Source organism: Ambystoma mexicanum, chromosome 4p, assembly GCF_040938575.1.
Source record: "Ambystoma mexicanum isolate Mex_15411 chromosome 4p, UKY_AmexF1_1, whole genome shotgun sequence".
Classification (NCBI taxonomy): Eukaryota; Metazoa; Chordata; class Amphibia; order Caudata; family Ambystomatidae; genus Ambystoma; species Ambystoma mexicanum.
Window position 1 is genome coordinate 806,110,313 of NC_090927.1, and position 22,244 is coordinate 806,132,556.

The 22,244-nt window shown below is 44.1% G+C and overlaps 1 protein-coding gene across 5 annotated transcripts in view; it reads left to right on the top strand.

Annotated features, from left to right (window-relative positions):
• The window catches only part of HTR1E (5-hydroxytryptamine receptor 1E), a 1,306,842-nt gene that overhangs the window by 1,046,438 nt on the left and 238,160 nt on the right, over window positions 1-22,244 (top strand). The window contains exon 1 of one of the 5 annotated variants that reach the window (XM_069606361.1): window positions 14,110-14,211. The exons of the other annotated variants lie outside the window; for them this stretch is intronic. The gene's annotated coding sequence lies outside the window, so the exon portion shown is untranslated. Of the gene's footprint in view, window positions 1-14,109; window positions 14,212-22,244 lie in introns of those variants that run through there. 5 annotated transcript variants of the gene reach the window in all.

Here is a 22,244-nt window from a genome sequence, read left to right on the forward strand (position 1 = left end):
AGCGCGTCATTTCAGCATATTCCCCTGAGCATGAATAATCGGAATTTAGGTGCGGGCAACACAGTGTTGCCAAATCCTTCAACATTGACTCCACAGTCCTTACTTCAGTGTGGACAACAAGAGAAATCCCTAAAATCACAGAATACAGTTAAACAACTAGAAGGGAGACCAAGCACAAGCCCAAAATGAAGGAGTACTTCAACGGCCCCAGTGACACTGTCAATGCTTCTTACTCCAAATAAGGATCCATCCAATGATACAAGTGTAGCTAATGAGTGCTTGAAGACTCCGAGTTCAAAATCTAGTTTGTCCGTCGCTGCTGCTATTCAAATCCACAATAATGTGCTTGCGGCCTCATCTCAAGCAATGATTCCTTTTGTGAAGTTGTATGAAGCCATGAATGAAACCATTCGAGATTAAGGGGCGATGTTTCTGAACTTATCTAAGAAACTAGAAAAAATTGACAATTTCATTATGTTTACACAACAACAAAGGCATTCTGATGATGAGTCAAGTCTACGCTGGCAATCGCCAGTAAGCGATGCTATTTCTATCCAGCAAGGGAAAAAAATTGATAAAAGATCTTTTGGTCTCGGTAACAGAGTTGGTACAAAAGCCCACACGAGTCGACACCATAGAAAATTCTAATATGGTTAAGTTGACTCCTGCAGTGCCTAGAAGCCCACTACCTAAGCCTTCTGTTCTAGATGTAAGATCACAAATATTGGCAGTAAGGCATGTGCCAACTGTATCTACAGTTGGCTCATCGACTGCAACGAGTGTAGAAGACTTGTCAGAGGCAAATTCACTTTTACCGTCTGTTGTTGTTCATCCTCCTATCAAAAATGATTCCGCTGCTTTGATGGATGCTAGTGCTATGATTGACAGTGGCCCAACAATACACTCAGTGCCACAAATTTGCATTCTTGACAACCCATTCTCTTCATTTGGCATTTTTGCCGGTTCAGCAAAAACAGGCTCTCTGGGCACTGTGAAAAAAACAAAAGTTGACTCATCGAAGGTTAAGTCTACGGTACCTCAAGGAAAGAGAAAGCCAAAGACAACAGGGTCAAATCCAAAGCAATCAATGCACTCATCGACCAAAAGTTTTATAAGGAATTTAACCACTCCGCCCCGGTTGGGCTTGTTCAAGCGAAGCACTGGAGCTCGCAACAACATTTTGTCGATTCAAAAAACTTGCAAAATGCCACCCATGAAACCTGGAGTAAAACGGCGGCGCATAATCTCTGATGACGAGTCTTCTGTTGCTTCTGTGAAATCACCCTCGCCAGACTTATGTGATCTATCTACGTATTCTATTTCAGGCGACGATGAAATCTCTCAAATTTCTGGTGAAGTGGTCCTGCATTCTTCACGTTCGCCTCAACGAACTCAACCCTCCATAAAGAGTGCCTTTCCCAGGAGGCTTTTAGTAGCTCAGCATCCAAGTTTGGACATGGTTGAAGAAGAATCTCTAAAATGTGATCTGAAGGGTTCCAATTTAAATCCTAAATTAACTTCAAACCAACGCAAACAGCTTACCAACTCTAAAGTTGTGAGACCCAAACCAAGAGTTCTTTAAGCAGCAAAATGTAGCTACAAATTAAGACTACAAAATATTCTTGGAGACGATAACGAGCTGAATTTGAACCGAACAAATGTGTTGAAGCTGTTCAAAAATATACCACCATTGCGTTTGATCAACACTGATGACATCAAAATTGTTGAATACGTAACTGAGCAATGCTCTGACACAGTTTTGCTACATATCGAATCAACTGGGGTTCGCAGCACTTTACTGAAAGCTGTAGACGACCTCCTGATGTTTGGTTTTGATATCTCTATTGAACCTGAGATTGCTATCACAAACAACACCGTGAAGAGGCTTGACAATCAACCATTAGCTAAAAAAGCTGAAGACATAATGCATTTTCGTAAGCTACTGTTGGCAAACATGATCATACAGAACACACTAACAGCAAATATGTGAGTCGCTCGAGAGTTCATGCACGGGAATAGCCATGATTGATGTCATTGGAAGCCCCTTATTCTTTTCTTTCATGGAATACCCGCGGGTCCAACCATTTATTCAATGACTTTGATGTCCCATTGGGAAATGTGTTCGCAATTTGTCTTCAAGAGACATGGCTGTCTGAAGCTCCAATGAGAGATGGTTTCACTTTATCAGTCAATCCGGCCATTAAAAACGCACAAGGACGTCCAAGTGCAGGCCTCATAACTATGATTTGCTTGTTTCAATATCGGTCAACTCCAGAAGCTTCCAATCCGAACCCTTTTGTACAAGGTGTAATCATGCACTCAATGTGTGATAGTGCAGCTGCAAAAAAAAGGTCATTGTTGATCATTAACTGTTATTAGAATCCGGCAAGTATGAACACGAAGGAGTTTGTCACTGCTATATGTACCTTAATGGACAACGCAACTTTAAAATACAGCAACCTAACAATCATATGCTGCAGTGATCTAAACTGTTCATGGTTCAAATAGGACCCAACAGATCAAGCTTACAAGATGATTCCCAAAGAAGATCTTGGAGAGAGGGCTCAAAGATGGTCGAATGCAATGAAAATACGTTATTGTGTAATGCTAAATGGGGCGGCAAGAGGTGACACGCCTGCACAACCAACTTGGCATAGAGAGTTTTCACACAGTATTATAGATGACATCTGGATTTCGAGACCTTTTGAAGCCAAGATTAACACATTGCTTGTTCAAAACATGACTCATAGTGATCATAGGCTACTAAATCTTAAATGTCTGCTGCCTACATCTAACTCTACATTTCTATACAATCTACCAGTAGAAACAAACACGAGCGGAACCCGACTGCGCCTCAGTGTGAATCAGATTGGCGGCTTAACTGATAGACTCTTGAGGCTGCCCATTGGGATGAACTATACCCCCTCTTATCGGTATATGTAACAGACAAGAAGGATCAAAATAAACAACATAAAAGTCATAAACATCTCTTCTGTAAGCTTATGCATGAGAAGAAAAAGAACTGAGAAGGGATTTGAGACAAATAAAAAAAAACATCAAAACGTAAATCACAAGAAGAAGTAAAGGCAAGACGTGCACTGTAGAGGAACTGGACAACGTCTAATCGAATAATTCTTGAGCAGGATCGTGCTGAACTAATGATGAAACTCATGATTACCAGAAACACTCGTGACATATGGCAAATTCTGAATACAGGCCATATGAACAGCCTGAACACGACACAGAATACCATCTCTGGTGATATCTGGTACTTTGCTAAAGTGTTCAATAGAGTGAATCTTGTAACAGAATCAAAATGCAAGAGTGAACTTGGGCCCTGGAACGTAGAAATGTCGCAAGTCGACATAATCTGTGCAATCAAATCGCTAAAGAACTTGCGTGCTGCTGGCCCTGACCTGATTAGCAATGTGACGCTTAAAAAAAAAATTCTGTCATGGGCTCCATTTATTGAGTGCTTGTTCAAGAAAATTGCCAAACATAAAACACTTCCTGAGTCATGGCTAACCGCAATTGTGGTTCCTACTCATAAAAAGGGACGGTGGGACATTCCAGAGAATTATCGCCCAATTGCCTTACTCGATTCAATTAGCAAAATCTTTGGTTCCAATCGAAGAACGAAGTTGGTGGCTTGGGCTAAAGAGGCCGGCATTCTTGATGACCGTCAAACTGGCTTTTCAAAGGGCATTGGTGTTGATGTAAATCTTGCAATATTAAACATCTTGAAACTGGAAGCCCACAAAGCAAACTCTAAAATACATCTAGCTATCATTGATATGAAGCAAGCCTTTGACAGCATAAATCGCAATCTGCTTTGGTCAAAGTTACAAAAATGGAAGTGCCCACCTACCATTCTTAATCCAGTCATGGCTCTTCATTCAAACACCTCGTTTCGGGTCCGCCTAAATAAGATGGGAGAATTATCAGCCAAAATATCTACAACAAGAGGTGTAAAGCAGGGATGTCCTCTGGCAGCCGACCTATTCAAACTATTCTTGGCGGACCTGCCTCTTCATTTAGATCAAGCCCATTGTTTTCCTCCCAAAATAAACCAGACTGTCGTGAGATACACTGCTTATGCAGACGACCTGGTTTTGATGGATTGTACCCAAGTTGGATTGCAGCGACTTCTTCTCTGTCTCTATGATTATTTGTCCATCAATGAACTAGAAATAAACACAGAAAAAACTAAAATTGTGTCTGTCGGATCTGTGACCAGCAGGAAGGACAAAGCTTTCAGGTGGGCGGTTGGAGGCCATCTCCTAGCCTCAGTTAAATCTATACGTTATTTGGGAGTTCAGTTTAATAACTCACTCTGTGAACACCAATGGGTAGAAGACCTGAAACTGAAATCTTCAAGACTGGCTCTTCAAGCGGTAAAAATAAATAAAAGCTTTGGCAAATTCTCACTAACACCAATTCTAATGTTCAACCAACAAAAAGTAGTACCTATTCTCAGCTTTGGTGCAGAAGCAAGTTGGAACATTAAAGAGCAAACCTGGGACCAGCTAGAGGGTTGCTTTTGACGACGAGTTTTAAATCTCCCGCAAGGTGTTTCTCTCATTGCCCTACGCCATGAATTGTCACTAAATTCTCTCTCCAGTCATATGATCTGGAAAATCCATCGCACTGATGCGAAAGATGAAAGAAGAAAGTAAACCAGTGGCCTACCGTATATTTTCAAGAAATGATGAGTATACTTGAGACAGTCTATTAGAGCGATGGCAGTTAAGAGTGCAAGACTGGGTAGTTGCCGCGGAAATCAGTAATTATGACCTGTTTATTCGGCCACAACACGCAAAAGAAAATTTGATTCTTGGGCATGGATTGTCAACTTGGAAGAACACAAAAAGATGGCCTCAACAAAATGGCTGAGCTCGGCCCATAAACAACTACATTCTCAATCATCTTACCTGGTGCGGTGTTACTCACGATACTATCGTGAGCAATTCCTTAGATTTCGACTAAATATCTTGAAAACCAAGGAAATCTTATGGCAAAGAAAAGATCCATTGATTAAAGACAACTTATGTCGCTTTTGCCGAGGTCCGGTTGAAACCTTGAAACATCTGATTCTTGACTGCCAGGAAATCTGTGATGTACGTTCCAAGTACCTTGGTCAATTTGCACCCCTTGATGGAGATATGGTAGCTTGGTGGCGTCTAATCTCCAGTGGTAACAATGTGAAACACGTTTGTGCCATTGTAAACTATTTAAATGTGCTGCTGCAATTCCCTTGGTAATTTGTGCTATTGAAGTTGTTGTAGACCCTTTAGTATAGCCATGTGGCCTCCGCATCTAACCGCTGTCCAAATGTTGGTAGTTGGTTATTCATGTTCTCAGTGGAAATGATGCATGATGGACAGTTGCTCGGATATTTGTGTTCGTGTTTGAGTAAATTATCTTGGTTTTCTTTTTGGACCCACTTTATGCTCTGCTGACTAGAAATGTGATTGGGCTTCGCTATATCTTTCAGTAAGAGCCGTGTAACACTTGAGAGACTGTTTTGTTTGTTCTGTATTGTTGACTTGATTGGAGTTTCTTTTTTTTTTAGTATGTCATTTGAAACAAAAGTTTTTTCTTTATGTAAAAACTGTAGTTTTTTTCAAATAAAAACAAAATAAATAATTATAATTCATTGTGGAGGGAACAGTTTGGGACATGTGTCAGGAATTTCTTTGCAATTTGCGGTGAAAGAAGGACTTGGGAAGGTCATGGACATGTTTCCAAATTCCCAAGTAATTTTTCTTGTATTGCACAAAGACAAATGTGGCTGCATTCTTCTTCATTTGGTCGACAAATGGAGAAAGCAAGGTGCAATGTCAATAAGGCTGTTTGTGCCTTTCTAAGAGATGTTGGCATGTCCTCTTTTCACAATGAAAATAGTATGTTTCGTAGCACATACATTTTTTGTAGAGATGCAGTCCATTTTACTTATGCTGGTAATCAGATTATTCTGAGAAATGTACAAAATGCATTGCGTCCTTTTGTGGAACTGCAGCTACCCAGTTTTCAGTAGGTATTCACTATTTCAAGTTTTTCAAATACAAAAAAACATCACCAAAAGGCTCTTTTCAGAGCCACCGCTTCCTCCCAGATAAAAGTGCAATGATTTTGATAGAGCAGCACCCCAAAATTTTAGATGTTCGCGAACTGTCCGCAGACTTCTAAAAAAAAAAAAAAAGCACAGGGCCCTGTACCATTTATTTGTCACTTCTATTTTTAGACTGTGAAAGGCGGCTCTGAAAAGAGCCTTTTTTGGGGAGGATTTTTGTTGTTTTGTATTTTTTTTGCTTTTTTATACACGACACACTAGGAGAGGAGGGGAAAGGAGGGTAAGGGGGGCACCAACCCCGGGGATAAGAGAGGCCGAATGGAGAGAGGAAGATGTAGGGTGGGCCTTACTTAGGTAGTGGGCAGGTTTTCTCGTGCTCTGAGACCAGAGTCTCAAAAGCACTTCGAAGTCTCTCCCCCTGCAGAGTACTGCGTCGCAGTACATACACAAAACTGTGACCCTCGAAAGGTAAGGGTCATCAGCATCATGGATGGCCTGTGAGGTAGATGGAGGGATGCGCTCTCCCACAGGAGTGTCTCTTGTGGTGAGAGGAGTGGAAACAGAGGATGAAGTAGAGGAACTCAACCTACTACGCTCCTCGCAAGGTAGAACCTTGCTAGAGGCCCCACCGTAGTACGACCTTAGGTGTCGCTTCATAGTAGTCGTACCAAAGCTGTACGAACCAAGCTTCCCGCTACTCAGCATCATTTTGCACTGGTTGCAGGTAACTTTGTTCGCACGTGCCTTGGATACGTTACCATGAATGGTAAATAACCTCCACACCTAAGACTCACGGCGAGTTCTGGTAGTAGGGACTTCCACTACCTCATCCTCATCATCCTCTTCATCCTCCTCTACATCCTCACACCTGTTCCCCTCTTCGGGCCCTTGGGGAGGTGGTGGTGGTGGAGGGGGTGGGGGTGGTGCTAAGGCAGATGTAGCACCAGGTGGCAGTAGAGGAGCCATGGATGCCATCAGGATTCAGAAGAAAATCTTCCAAAATTGGCAGCAAAATGCACTGTGTTCTGTAAGGAATCCAGAAACATAAGGAGGATGAGCTCTGGGGTGTGGCCTTTTATAGACGTGCTGGTGCATGGTTCGCGGACAGCCGCGCTGTCCGCGGACAGAACGAACACCCCAAAAGGGCTCATAAAGTTCTAACAAATATGTGGAAAGTCAGGGTTATTGTCTGGGACATGTGCTATGGTGCATTTTTAGTATAGAATACTGTGGATTGCCCGAAAAGGTACTTTTAAAATGTTCAGAGACCCGAACAGTGTCCGCAATTCAGGACACACGCTCAGCGTGGGTGCGGTCACATGATGGCACTGTGAACATGTCTGCGAATGGAAGAGGTGTTCGCAGGACATCAGCTGCACGGGAACGTTTGTGCGCATGTGCACAGGTGTTCTACGAACAGTGTTCGGGTCCTGAAATGAATTAAAAGTGCAACACAAGCGACCCGAACACTAACGGACAGGCGCAATGTTCGGAGAACATACGGGTGTGGTGCGCATGTGCGTAGATGTTCTTTAGGCAGTATGGGAAGGTATAGTGTTCTTAGAACACCTACATTTTGGTTAATTGGACATCCCGGACACCGAGTGTGTTCTCAGAATAGTTTCAACTTGCCTGCGAACAGTACGGACAGGTGTAGTGTCCTTAGGACACCTCCCTTTTGATTAATTGCAGACATCCAGGACACTGAGTGTGTTCTTAGAACAGTTTCAATTATTTGCTAGCGTACAGTACAGACAGTTATAGTGTCCTTAGGACACCTCTATTTTGATTAATTGCGGACATCCCGGACACCGAGTGTGTTCTTAGAAGAGTTTCAACTTGCCAGCGAAAAGTAGGGACAAGTATAGTGTCCTTAGGACACCTCCATTTTGATTAATTACAGACATCGCGAACAACGAAAGTGTTCTTAGAACAGTTTCAATTTGCCTGCGAACAGTGCGGATAGGTATAGTATCCTAAGGACACCTCCATTTTGATTAATTACAGACATCGCGGACACCTCATGTGTTCTAAGAACAGTTTCAACTTGCCTGCGAACAGTACGGACAGGTATAGTGTCCTTAGGACACCGCCATTTTAGTTTGATTGCGGACATCCCGGACACCGAATGTGTTCTTAGAACAGTTTGGACTTGCTTGCGAACATTACGGACAGGCATAATGTTGTTAGAACATCTGCATTTTGGTTAATTGCGGACATCCCAGACACCTCATTTGTTCTTAGAACAGTTTTAACTTGCCTGCGAACAGTACGGACAGGTATAGTGTCCTTAGGACTCCCCCATTTTCGTTTGTTTATGGACATTCCGGACACCCACGCTGTCCGCGGACACCTCAACTGCTTTTTTTTTTTAAAAAAAAAACAAGAAATGAATTAGGACACATAATAATTTAACTTTATTATATATGGATGTAAAATTTATGAAAGAGAAGGGGAAGCAGAAACTGAGACAAACACAGGAGAATTGGTGGTTTCAAGAGGATTCATATGAGGTGAAGAAGGGATGGAAGTCTCATCAAACGTTTTTGTTCATGGAGAGGGTTTGGGGATAATTGACTGGGATATGGTGAGGGGGGACAGGTACATGTGGGACAATGGTATCTAGTTTTTCCTTTCAAGTGATTCTCCACAAAGTTTTTCAAATTGTTGAAATTTGTCATGAGTATGTCCATTTTTTCTTCCATGCGCTGGAGAATCTTATCCAATATTTCTTTTGGTGTACTATTTTCAATGTTTGTATGGTATGTACAAAAAAAAATGTATATGTTAAATGTATATGAAGTAATACTTATGAATTGGTTTATATAGAAAAGTGTCTACCATTAGGTTCACTATCTTCATTAATTTCCTCACGTGGGAAATTCTCCTCAAGCCACTCCAGAGTACTAGACATTTCTGTGAGAAAAGAAAATGATATCACTTTTTTTGTATCTAATTCAGAAATTTTAGAAATATATGAGAAAAATGAAGTGCACTTATTAGCTTCTGGTAAGGTGTGTTCTTACTGGTTTGTAGCTCTGCTGTTGCTCCTAGTTGTGGAGTTTCTGTGAGGTAATTATGTTGCAAGCCTATCTATTCTTCTTTAGGTATATTGCATTTTAGAACATATTGTATTTAAATGAATGGTTGATGTGTTACATATATGGGTTACACTTCTTATTTATTACTACATATAATGTGTATGTGTGCTGATTTGTGTACTTGTGCAGTGTTCATATGTTATGATATAACAATTTACGAAACCCCCAGACTTTTTGGGTAGTGCTGCTGTTGTCCGCGCCTGTCCACGGACATGCGAAGAGTCTGCGGACATCAAATTCAGTAGCAGGGGTTCAGTATGTTCCATGTTACATGTACATAAAGTCAGGGATATTATTGTTAAGCTGTGCTACTAAAAACCAATGAAATTCAGTAAAAAAACTTTGTTAAAGGGACGTTATGGTTAAGTTGCGCTACTAAAAACCAATGAAATTCAGTAAAAAAAACTTTGCTAAAGGGATGTTAGGGTTCCAAGTAAAACGGAAAAACCCTTGAAATTCACCAGTTATGGTACGTTAAACAACCCTAACTCGCGCCACCACTGTGCACTGCTAAGACTAACACCCAGGACATCAAAGATGACATCACAAATGACATTGATGACATCACTGATGACATCACATGTGCATTTACCTTTCATGAAAAGTCTGTACAAGGGATTCTTAGTGTAATGTTAATAAAAAAAAGTGTCAAGGATTTTTGGAATAAATATTAAGTGCTAATTAGTGCATTAAGCTATTCATTGATATAAATAGCATTCTATTATTAAGTTCAATCCAGTATACTAAGGTACTCATGTAGAAACATAGGCATTGTGTGCAGCATACATGATGGAGGTGCAATATTCATAAGCTTGCCATGTTGAATAGTGAAATGATAACTGTTTTCCTATTTGAGTTTTGCGTACTGTGAAACATGTGATAAGTAGGTAATAAAACCCACTTACTACATAATTGCATTATTGTAGACAAAACACAACGAGACAACATCACATACAAATATGAATATATACAAGGAAATAGCAGTAAAAAGAAAAACAGCAGTAGTAGCAGAAAGTGTTCATAACCTAACTGATTACTTTAATGCAGAGAAATGATTGCTCTATTTCTAAGCTGTTACTTACCCTATGTATATATATCACATGATGTGCTTGGACCCTAAGGTAAATAGTGTGAGTACAACATATAAAAATAGGAGCATATACAGGGAAAGTACAGTAAGAAAAAAACATCAGAACTATCAGAAAGTGCTGATATCTCTACTGATTATTTTAATGTACAAAAAGGATTGCTGTCTTTCAAGGTTGTGTCTTCCCCTATGTATATGTTTCTTATGATATAACTGGACCATAAGGGAATTATTGTAAGAACATACTTGAAGGATAAGTCTACAAATATAGTATGTTTACAATTCTTAGTTCCTAACTGTTACTGACGAAAAATATGTGGCCTAGATATGTCAGTAAAGAAAAAAGGGGAAGCCAGACATTGTCATCAATGACATTTGTGATGTCATCTTTGATGTCCTGTGTGTTAGGCTTAGCAGTGCACGATGGTGCGAATTTCAAGGGTTTTTTGGTTTTACTTGGAACCATAACGTCCCTTTGACAAAGTTTTTTCACTGAATTTCACAGGTTATTAGTAGCGCAACTTAACCATAACGTCCCTTTAACAAAGTTTTTTCATTGAATTTCATAGGTTTTTATTAGTGCAGGGGGGTGGGGGGAACAGGGGAGACACGGGGCATGAGCGGGGGTGGGGGGGTACAGTAGGGAGACACGGGGCATGAGCAGGGGGTGGGGGAACAGGGGAGACACGGGCCATGAGCAGGGGTGGGTGGGAATGGGAGGGAGACACGGGCCATGAGTGGGGGGTAGGGGGAACGGGAGAGAGACACGAGGCATGAGCGGGGGGTGGGGGAATGGGAGAGAGACACGGGCCATGAACGGGGGGCAGAGGGGGAACGGGAGAGAAACAAGGGGCTTGATCGGGGGGTGGGGGAGCGGGAGGGAGACACAGGGTTTGAGCAGGGGTTGGGGGAACAGGAGGGAGACACAGGGCATGAGCGAGGGTGGGGGGAGCAGGAGGGAGACATGGGGCTTAAGCGGGGGTGGGGGGAACAGGAGGGTGACACGGGCATGAGCGGGGGGTGGGGGGAACGGGAGGAAGATACGGAGCTTACTATGCAGCGCTCTGATGCAAACGATAAACAAAGATGGTGGCCATCTCTCACAATACGACGCACTGCACGCTTCACAGCAGACAATAGGAAAGGACGTCAGATGTCCGTGGACACAGATATCACTAATTGTTTTCACTTACATTTTTGTCATTTTTAAAAAAAATATTGGACGGATTTACACCAAATAATAAAAGCTGTAGGCGTGAGCAAAGTTTTTTCCCATTATGTCTATGGGAAAAAAAGAAGTTTTGGGGCCTCCTCTATAACTTTGCCCCTCCTGGACCAAACCTCACCAAACTTTGCAAAGAAATTCAGAGTGGGCCATATACTTTTTTTGCACAGTTTGATGAGGATTCATCCAAGGGGAGCAAAGTTATAAGCCGCCCAAAAAGTGCTCTTCCTATGGAAACAGCAACTTAACCATAACTACATGGCCACTACTATATATATATATATATATATATATATATATATATATATATATATATATATATATATATATATGACCCTTCATTTTCACCATAGAAAGTAGCAGATGTTTCCAAATATGTATGCTGCCCTGACGATACTGGTTATACTTCTAATTGCAATTGCACCATGGCTCTGTCTCCTGCTTACTAGCGCCAACTCGCACCCTCAACTCACTGCAAAACTGCAGCAAAAACTACAATTTGTGCTTCAAACTGACATTTGTTAAGCCATGGCAGGCCCCCATGTCGCTTCTCCGCGGCCTGCTGGTGGCAGCCACAGTATTCAGCAAGGCATTCTTGGAGCAAGCTAAAGCTGATATTGAATACGTGCTAAGGGCCACATTGGTCGGCTCTAGCAAAAGAAAGGAGTCCTAATCCTTGATTAGCCCAGACAGACCAAGAAGACATGGTGGGGGTGAATGTACTGCATGGGAGTGGTGGTAAACCGGAATGGTGGTAAGAAGGAGCGGATGTAAGGTGTCTGAAGATTAAAGGTGAAGGCGGAGTGGTTGGAATAGAAAGGCGAGAGCAGATAGGAAAGAAAGATTAGTAGGTTGATGTTACCACACTATTGTTCTTGATTCTCTTTTGCTCTGGGTTTGTATTTTGCCAGCAAGGGAACAACAAAGAGGAGCCCCTCCAGGGGCACAGACAATCGGCTCCAGGCCTGGTTTGAGGCTGGAGGCACAGCCCCCCAGATACACTACAAGGACCCAGGAGCTACCCTGGGTCCTATATAAGGAGTTGCTTGCAGCACAAAGGGCCTCATTACAACCCAGGCGTTAAGGGGTTAACGACGCCTTAAAAGGTGTCGGTGTTGTTAAACCCTTAACGCCTGATTACGAGGTCCCTTTGCGGGTTGCACTTTAACGCCTGCTTTTGGCAGGCGTTAAAAAACCAACCCGCAAAGGGACCTAGGAGCTAATTACGGCACCGTAATTTACGGTGCCGTAATTAGCGCCTTCCCCATTCCCATTGAGCCCTATGGGCCAAAAATGGGAATGGGGAAAACCATGGCGGCATGGGGAATTACCGCCCCGCCAACCTCGGAATGGGGTGGTAATTCCCCATTCCGCCATGGCGGAGTCAGTAAGTTACCGGTATGGACCATGGTGCTATTAGCACCATGGTCCAACGCCTGGGTCGTAATGAGGCCCAAAGAATACAAACTGTTTATGGACCCTGCACGGGGACCCAAACAGTTGGCGAAGTGTGCTGTATACTCAGGGTCTTCCTTTTTAACTGTGTACTCGGCGTCTTTGTTTTCATCTTGCGAACACTTTTTAACATGGCCCTGTTCACGACCTTACCTCGAAGTGTGCAGTCTCGGCAGCAGTGGATGGAAGCCATCCAGCCGTCCGGGAGAAACAAGAAGACCTGTGTGGTCAACGCCATTGGTCGCGTAGAACGTACTAGTTGAAAGACAGCGAGCAGACTTGATTTCGTCAATAGAAGCAGAGGGGAACCGGCGCAGGCGGCGGTTTCAACATCCAAGTAAGTCACTCCCCTGCGCTGTGGTCGTCCAACGACGACACCCCGGGGGAAGCACCAGAGGCCTGAGAAGTTTACATTTCAGAATCATTGGAAGCAAGCCAACCCAGAGCAGTGAGGGAGATCCAGCGCGCGCAGAAAATCGTTGGATAACATTATTTAGACAAATGTGTTTTTATGCAAACATTTCAATACCAGTTCAAACTTTAGCAAGGCACTTGCTGCTATGAGAAGCAATGCAATTTTATCACGAATAGTTTAGGAAAAGAAATGCGACACAGACAAAATGTTTTAACATAAGCGAATAATTATAATAATCATTCTCCAAACACAAGCCAGTGTGAGTCTCAAAAGGCAAACAGGCTTGGGTCAAAGGCACACAAATTAAGAGTAACACACTGAACAACGTTACAGTATCGGTGGCACAGTTAGCAAGCAGGCAAATTGCACCTGGAATTTTGGGGTTTTCAATACAAGCCTCCATTAAAATCTGAAATGAATTTTAAAAAACAATTACAATTTCAGGCTCCAATGACAGCAGTTATGTAGTACAAGTAACAACAGAAAGTTATACATTTTGTGCAAATTATCAACTGCCACAAGAGATTTGCAGTTATTAAACAATGGCTGCTATTAACAGTACCCCAAAAACGGGGCACAACACGTTTTTTGCTTTTAGGTAACCAAGTTTGTTTATTTCTGAACAGGAGGAAACATGGCACCCAAAAGAAAACCACAGGGGCAAAAATCAGTGGCACCTAAACCAAAATCACCACATCTACAGGCAGCAATCGAGGCAGCGGTGCATTATGGCTGGGGCTGGGTCAGACAACATATTTACAGGCTAACAAAGGAAGGGGTGACACCACCAACAGGGGATGAAGACAGCCCCCCCCCCAACAATGAAAACCAAGGCACAAGAAACCCCTGGCAAAGGTAACAAAAACAGAAAACTGTCAATGTTGTGTGATAATATGGAAGAGATGCAACAGATGATTTCAGAAATTAGAAACAAGCAACAGGCTCCCAGAGAGCCAGAAGGGGCGCCAGGTCAGAACATACCCTTGGAACCAACAATAATTATAGATCCCTTAACCCACACCGACCCATCGGCACCAGGGGCCACACCACCTGGGCTGGAAACCATAGGGCCCCTGAAAGCATGGGCTATGCCCACACCAAACAACACAGGCCAGATTGGCATAAACAACAGCGCCACCACCGATATAATGATTTTCAGTAGTGCACAGCTAGATTTGAAACTAAAATCTTTCGAAACAGAAATACTTAACAGGTACAAAAAATCCCTTGCATGGAATATCGATATAACAAGTAAAGAAGCCATATGGGCAAAAGAATTCATTGAAATATTCTCGCTTATCGAGGCTCAACGGAAGGGCAGGGATGCTTTTAGGGACCCCAAAATTATTGAGGACAAGGCCATAGCCAGGAACACCCAGGTAGAGCAAAACTGGGACAACTGGTCAAAGTCATTTGCCACCCTAGCAACAATTTTTATAGAAAAATTTCCGGGGGATGGAATAAAGCTGTGTGCATACGGAGATAAGATTAGAGAGGTAAAGGTCGCTCACAAAGGGAATGCTTGGCTATCTTATGACATAAAATTCAGAAGGAATATGTCAGAAAGACCAGCAATAGAATGGGACGAATTGCAGAACGATCTATATATACTGAATGCTGAGACACCATCAGAAGAGGAGGTGGCACAGGCAACTGGTAAAACAAATAAAAACTCACAAGTGGGAAATAGTAATACTGAAATTGATAAACACAAGAAAGGAGAGCAGCCCTTTTGGAAAAACCAGCGATGGGGTCGTAGGTCAAATACCTGCGGGCAAAATAAAGCTCACCACGCCTCGAAAGCCAACATCCCCTGCAGGAACTATGGAAAAAATCAGTGCTCATGGGGGAAGGAGTGCTGGTACAAACACAGATGCGCCAACTGCAACGGAGATCACCCTGCAAACAGCTGCACCAGATTACCCTAAAAAAATGCCAAAAAAGAAGAGCAGTAAAGGAGCACTCCCGCCCCTCCATGTTTTGAGGCAGGCAGAACCAATCCAGACAATTTTAGCGAAGCAATAATGAACTATCCTGACAAAGTAATCAGCTCAGAAATAATGCAGGGCTTCAAGGAAGGTTTCACTATTCCTTTCAAGGAAAAAGGGTCTAAAAAAATCCCAAGGAACCTGGTCTCAGCCAGGGACAACCCAAAGGTAGTAAAGGAAAAAATAGAGAAAGAACTGCATTTGGGCAGGTTAGGTGGAGCCTGGAAAACAATGCCATGTACAGACTACCTAGTGTCCCAACTAGATTTAGTACCCAAAAAAAAAAACCTGGGAAGATGAGGCTAATACACCATTTGCCATATCCCAGGGGCCATTCACTCAATGATGGGCTCCCCCCTAACGAATCTGCAGTTACCTACATGCATTTTCAGGAGGCACTAAGATTAATACAGGACTGCGGCAGGAATGCCCTGGTGGCCAAGCTGGACATTGAATCCGCTTTCAGGTTACTACCAGTCCACCCAAGCTCACAGCAGTGGCTAGGTTTCACTTTTGATAAGAAATTCTATGTGGGCAGATGCCTCCCCATGGGCTGCGCAGCGTCCTGCGCATCATTCGAACAATTCAGCTCCTTTTTTCAATGTGCTTTTCAGAAAGAAGTACCAGGCGTCAGAGTAGTGAATTACCTGGACGATTTTATGCTGATGGGCCCAAAAGATTCTGAGGAATGCAACAGGGCACTCACCAAACTAGAAAAGATGGCTGCACATTGGGGCAGCCCACTGGCAGCGGAAAAGACAACCAAACACATTGGCCTTCATTACGACCTTGGCGGAGGACCATGGTGCAATTTGCACCATAGTCCATGGCGCTAAGCTGCCAACTCCGCCATGGGGGTTGGCGGACTTACCGCCCCATTCCGAGGTTGGCGGGGCGGTAAGTCCCCAATCCCCATTTACCCTTCCCCATTCCCATTCCTGGCCCCATAGGGCATAATGGGAGTGGGGAAGGCGTTAATTACGCCACCGTAAATTACGGTAGCGTAATTAACAACAAGGTCCCTTAGCGCCATGGATTTTAACGCCTGCTAAAAGCAGGCGTTAAAATCACCATGGCGCTAAGGGAACTCGTACTCAGGCGGTAAGGTACGCCATGGTTTAGGCCGGCGTAAACCCCTTTCGGCCAGGGTCGTAATGAGGGCCATTATCTTTTTAGCAATAGAGATTGACTGCCTATGCATAATCCCAAAAACAAAAGTAGTTGAACTGCTAGAGAAAATACAAGAGCTAAGCGCAAGAAACAAGGTCACAGTAAGAGAATTACAGTCACTGGCAGGCAGCCTCAATTTCGCAGCCAGGGTCATTCCACAAGGCAAAGTATTTTCCAGGAGCCTAAAGTTCAAAACCAAAGCATGCATCAAACCCCACCTACACATCAGGCTGGGCAAGGAAGTGAAAGAAGACCTAAAGATATGGGGGAATTTCTTCAGAAATTTCAACAAGACCACACTTTGGCGCACGCCTTTGAACACAGAAAATGAAAGGGTGCTCTCACTGATGCAGCAGGGAGCATGGGTTTCGGGGCCATACTAGGCACAGAATGGGTGGCCGGACATTGGCATGCGTCTTGGCACATAGCAGGTTGGACAAAAAACATCACTCTGTTAGAAATATTCCCCATCTGGCTAGCCATACACATATGGGGAGGCAGCTGGCTAACACTGAACTCATGGTTTGGTGTGACAACATGGCAGTGGTAGGAATTTTGAACAAACAAACCACAAAATGCCAGTTGGTGCTCAGAGTACTACGAACATCACGACGGTCACGTTGTATGAAAATATTGTTGTCAAAGCAAAACACATCGCTGGAGCAGATAATAACATTGCCGACGCTTTATCTCGCTTTCAGTGGACAAGATTACGGGAGCTGGCACCTCAAGCCCAGGAAAAAAAGGCATTGCTGCCAGCAGACTGCTGGGCAGTAATGGAAAAATAGAAAAATCTCCATCAACGCCTGCGCCCGAGGGCCAAGGCCGGGATGCACATCAACGAACAGGCACCTTAAAAACGGGTGCCAGCAGCATGCTGCCCACAGAAAACACAAACCCTGCCACAGGGTTCTTAGTAGAGATGGCAGAGAAAGCCTTGGCAAGCAGCGCTGCAGCTCTGTATAGTAAGTGCTTGCAAACGGTTCTTAGAACAACAGGGTTAAGCCATGTGGAGTTAATAACGATAAAAGATATAGAATTTTTTTTAAAGTGGGCGTACAATAAGGGTTTTAAGAAGGATTGGGTGAAAAGACACCTTGTAGCAATATCTTATTTTTCAAAATTATGGGGTGACCCAGATCCCACACGAAGTGCGTTAATTTCATATGCAATGAAAGGCTGGGGCAAAATAGAGGGTCCTCAGGTAGATACCCGCCGCTCCCTGGATTTTGAGAAGCTAGTAAAAATAGCAAGCTTACTAGACAGCATATGTTCCCACCCATACGAAACATTACTATTTAAAACAGCATTCTTTCTCGCCCACTTTGGGGCCCTCCGGGTGGGGAAGCTCATCGCTTCCAGCACAAAAGCCAACAATGGATTAGGCATCATGGAGACTAGAGTTAGAAGGGACAGCATCAACATCACTGTACAACAATCCAAAAGGGGCCAAAAGGGTCATCAACATTTGCTGCTTCGATGATGCACCAAACTGTCCGGTGTGCATCACCAACCTCTATTATGCACAACGGCCCAAAGTGGGGGTGGGGTGGGGATTCTTAATCCACAGGGCCATCTCAGCATTAAGTCACTATCAATTCAAAGGGGTGCCGATGAAAGTAATCAGCAAAGCAGGTTGGAATCCAAAAGATTTCGGCACCCACTCTTTTAGGATTGGGGCAGCAACATTAGCATGGCAAGGAGGGCTAGGCCGTCAACAGGTAAAGAAAATTGGAGGTGGCAGTCGGATTGTAATAAAAGATACATCAGACCAGAACTAGTATAACCCCCCCCCCCTTCGGGAAAAACAGCCAACCCCGACTCGCCGTTAAAATCAGCATGGATAGTCGGGCACTCTTTTGTATTTAGGACAGGGCGTTGGGCCAAGGAAACCAAAGACGGCCCACCTTTCAGGAATACGATCGCATCATGGTGGGGCTACAGAGGCCTCCACTGGACAGACATCCACGACAAACTAGCTGACCTAGTCGCCTACAGAGACCCGCCTGAATTTTTGATAATCCATCTAGGGGGAAATGATTTAGTACATATGGGGAGGAAAATCTTATATGAGGAAATATGCGCCTCACTATCTGGCATTTCCCACAATTGGAGGGAGACGGAAATCTATTTTGTCAGCAATCCTGCTTAGGAACACTTGACAGGGAGCCGCCTGTTACAAATCAGTAGACAACTCCAGGTGGAAGTTGAACAGAGGGCTTGAAAAATTCTGCATAGCCAGGGATCTGGGCTTTATAAAACACCCAGCCATAACCTCCTTTATCTTTTCCCTTGACTATCTGCCTCCCCTACCCTACCTCCCCACTCTCACCTTTCCCCTTCCCTCCTCCTACTCCTCATCACCCCTCCCCCCCACCCAGTCCTACTCCACTACCCTCCCTATTCCCTTCAGTTAATTTCTCTTCTTACTGTTTTGTTGACTGATTCATATTGTAATTTGCTTCTACCGTTATATTGTTTATGTTTTATGTATTAAGTTGTTCAATTGTACAGTGCTTTGGTGTAAAGAGCTTTATAAACCAAATACAAATACAAATACAAATAACACTAGGCGACCCCGATCTGTTTCACAAAGACGGCACCCACCTATCAGGGCACGGCATGGAACAATCTGTTAGAGAAATCACCAGTACTCTAGGTACCATAGGCTGCAAATAAGCAAACTTTTGGGGGAACACAGGCAGCCGAGAACCTGCCTGCGTGTGGTGGCACAGGTCAGAGGTGGTAACCTCAGGACCCGGTGCCCAAAAGTACTATATTATTACGATATGCAATATCTGTTTATGTTCCATAACCATATCTGTAATATATATATATATATAGGCCTATGGCTTTTTAATGCCAACACTTGACCGAATGTTGTGGTGTAATAATTCATGGGATAGGGGAGGGGCCATTAGGAATGACAATACAACAAATGTAAGTTGGCCTGCATTTGGGTCTGGCAATTATGGGAAACGCCGCTGGGCCACCCCAGGCGAGGCAGGGTAACTGCTGCCCCATGGCAGCAGGCCCAGGAGAGGGGCAGGGGCCCTCCCCCCATATGCCCAACTCCCCTCTCCCATCATCCCAGGAGACACACAGTCTCCACGCTGCAAAGAGCAGGAAGGGCGAGGTGTGAAACAACATCTCCCCCTTCCACAAAAGCAAAGGGGTGCTAAGCACCCAAGGGAAGTCAGGGCAGCCAGCAAGGGAACAACAAAGAGGAGTCCCTCCAGGGACACAGACAGTTGGTTCCATGTCTGGGCTGGGGGCTGGAGGCACAGCCCCCACAGATAAACTACAAGGACCCAGGGGCTACCCTGGGTCCTATATAAGGAGCTGCTTGCCGCACAAAGAATACAAACTGTTTGTGGACCCTCCACAGGGACCCAAACATCTGGGGAAGTGCGCTGTGTACTCAGCGTCTTCCTTTTTTTCTTTTTCCGCAAACCCTCCCACTCCAGAAAAAGGGAGAAGAACAACGGAAGGAAATGACAAGACACTGTACGGTGGCCACAACAAGTCGTGGGACAAGGAAGGCAGCACGGGTCTGAGGGGTAACCTCAGGACCTGGTGCCCAAAAGTACTATATTATTATGATATGCAATATTTGTTTATGTTCCATAACCATATCTGTAACAATAAAAACCTACAGCCTTTTATTGCCAACATTTGACCGAATGTTGTGGTGTAATAGTTCATGCGATAGGGCAGGGGGCATTAGGAATGACAACACAACAAATGTAAGTTTGCCTGCATATGGGTCCAGCAGTTATGCGTATCCCCTCAGCTAATGAGGAAGGGCTCATCTCATCTAAGTGATGCACTTTGGGTACTGAGGATCTGCATGCCAGTGCCAAGAAGCCACCAAGATGGCAGAGGTTGGGCTCTACGAGACCCAATGACATTGCATGACATTACAGTTGTCATATCGCAACTCACAAAAGCTGGGTCTCATTTTATTAGTAGTGGAGGTTGGCGGATGCATGAACCAGACCGGACTACGGGGTTTGTGGCATATTAGCGGGTTTCATGACGTTTGGCATGACAGATATGTGCGTGCACGTGCTCATGGCGGTACACCGCAGCCAACTAGTTAATGGAGTTGGTTTCAAATATGGCAATATTATTTGGGGTGTTGTTACAATAAGCAAATACCATTAGTAAGGTACGCAACCCATACATTTAAAGAGTGCAGGGCTTGTGCATGGTCAGTAGGAAAATAGTGCACCTTATTTTAGGGTCCTTTCCACACTGCATTCTTCATCAGTATGCATTCAATGTGTACACACCGCTTATCGGAATCCAATGCAACAGTGAAAGAGATCTTGCTCATCGCTGTTGCTAACAGGGCTCCATTATTTTGCACAAGAAGCAATCAGCAAGAGGTGGCAGATACGGCAAGGCCCTGCTATTATTTAAGAATGAATTGTTCAACTTTTTGGTAAGTAAATCGTCTTCCTCCTCACAACTCTTCCTTTGTTCTGCTAGCAGAATAAGCCATGCCAGCTAAATCACACATGCCACAGCGCCACCCAGTAGCCATCACTGGAAGTTGACCTCCACATGAGAGCCACATGAGCAAAGCATTGTGGGTATCTAAATTAGCTTGCTCACAGGCCTTTTTCGCTCCAGAAAATGGTCTTTGTCTTATAGGGCAGAACTAATTGTATTGTTGGTGTTTGCTGTTAGGTCCTTTAAAAAGACAGGGCATGATGTGATATTTAGCATAAGCCTAACTACCCATGAACCGAAGAGGCCCTGACCGCTGACCTCAGAGCCAGTGACTCTGTAAAAAGCTCATGTCTGGATACACTAATTGGGCGACAATGACTATGTTCAGTGTTGATCTTAGAAATGTGAAGACCTAGATAAAATCAATCTTCTGAAAAGACCTATATGAGACAGCAGCGTGCATTGAGCAGCATACAGTGAGCAGCATACAGCCAACAGCATATAGTGAGCAGCATACAGCGAGGGAAGCCTACAATGAGAAACATACAGTGAGTAGCATACAATGAGCGGCATCCAGCAAGCAGCATGCAGCAAGCAAGTAAAGTGAGCAGCATACAGCAAGCGACATACAGTTAGGAGCATGTAGCAAGCAGCATACAGTGAAGAGTGTATAGCGAGCATCTTACAGCGAGCGACATGCAGCAGGGAGCATACAGTCAGCAGCATACTGTGAGAAGCAAACAATGAGCAGCATGCAGCAAGAAACATACAGTGAAGAGTGTATAGCGCGCATATTACAGCGAGCGACATGCAGCAAGGAGCATACAGTGAGCAGCATACAGTGAGCAGCATACAATGAGCAGCATGCAGCAAGCAACATACGGTGAGGAGTATATAGTGGAAACATACAGTGAGCAGCATGCAATGTGCGGCATCCAGGGAGCAGCATGCAATGAGCAAGTACAGTGATCAGCATACAGTGAGGAGTGTACAACGAGCAGCATGCAGCAAGTAACATACAGTGAAGAGTGTACAGCGAGCATTTTACAGCGAGTGACATGCAGCAAGGAGCATACAGTGAGCAGCATACAGTGAGGAGTGTACAACGAGTAGCATACAGCGAGCGACATACAGTGAGGCGTGTACAGTGAGAAACATACAGTGAGCAGCATACAATGAGAGGCACCCAGCGAGCGGCATCCAGCGAGCAACATGCAGTGAGCAAGTACAGCGAGCAACATACAGTGAGGAGTGTATAGTGAGCAGCATACG